Raw genomic sequence first — 770 nt, 5'->3', positions numbered from 1 at the left:
GACTGAATTTGATAAATATGATGCCATATTGCCACTCTTATTACCCTGAAACTCTCCTCCAATGTACTCTGTCTCTTTGTGATTGAATACTCTCTGGGCTTCAGTTTCTTCTTCTGTGGTAATATAAAAGGCTTGAATTGATGGTCCTTTAAGATTCTTTCAGTTCAAATGCTCTTACCCAACTCCTTGTACCCCTCTTCTCCCTTTTAAGTTTCATTATTCAAAACCGGTAACAATGCATTTTCCTCCTCTCCGTCTCCTTTTCTGAAAAGTTAACCAGAAGGATTTGACCAAAGCCTGCTCAGTTGTTTCCAGTTTTGTCTTTTCCTGTTTATTTTCTTATGAGTCCTTCAATTTAATTTCTGTTTAAAATGAAAGTTCTTAAATTTTCATCTGTCATAGAAGAGGTGTAGGGAAGAGGAGTAGGTGCTCATAGAAAAGATGCTCCGTGAGCCCAAGAGTGCTGCTGTGTTCTTACCTGGGTATCAGATTCCAATAAAGAGCAGTTGATTTAGGAATGGACTCATACGAGGCCATCATAACTGTACAATCTGGACAGTGCCGTGTGGGTGGAACAAGTTGTACTTTGCAGCTTCAGAGAAGAGCAGCTTTTCGTGTTCTCTGGGGGAAGCGGTGGGGGGGGTTTGGTGAGGAAGGCGGAGGGGAGGGGTGAGAGCGGCTGCTCAGATCAGAAACACCCTGCAGCATCTCCGCATCTGGAGGAAAAATACATCTGACTGGGTATACTCCGGTGAAAAGCCGCCCCAGGC

This window comes from Carlito syrichta, unplaced genomic scaffold (assembly GCF_000164805.1).
Source record: "Carlito syrichta isolate Samal-C Ts95f unplaced genomic scaffold, Tarsius_syrichta-2.0.1 Scaffold304334, whole genome shotgun sequence".
NCBI lineage: Eukaryota > Metazoa > Chordata > Mammalia > Primates > Tarsiidae > Carlito > Carlito syrichta.
The sequence above is the reverse complement of the archived record's forward strand: the minus strand, read 5'-3'. Positions refer to the sequence as shown.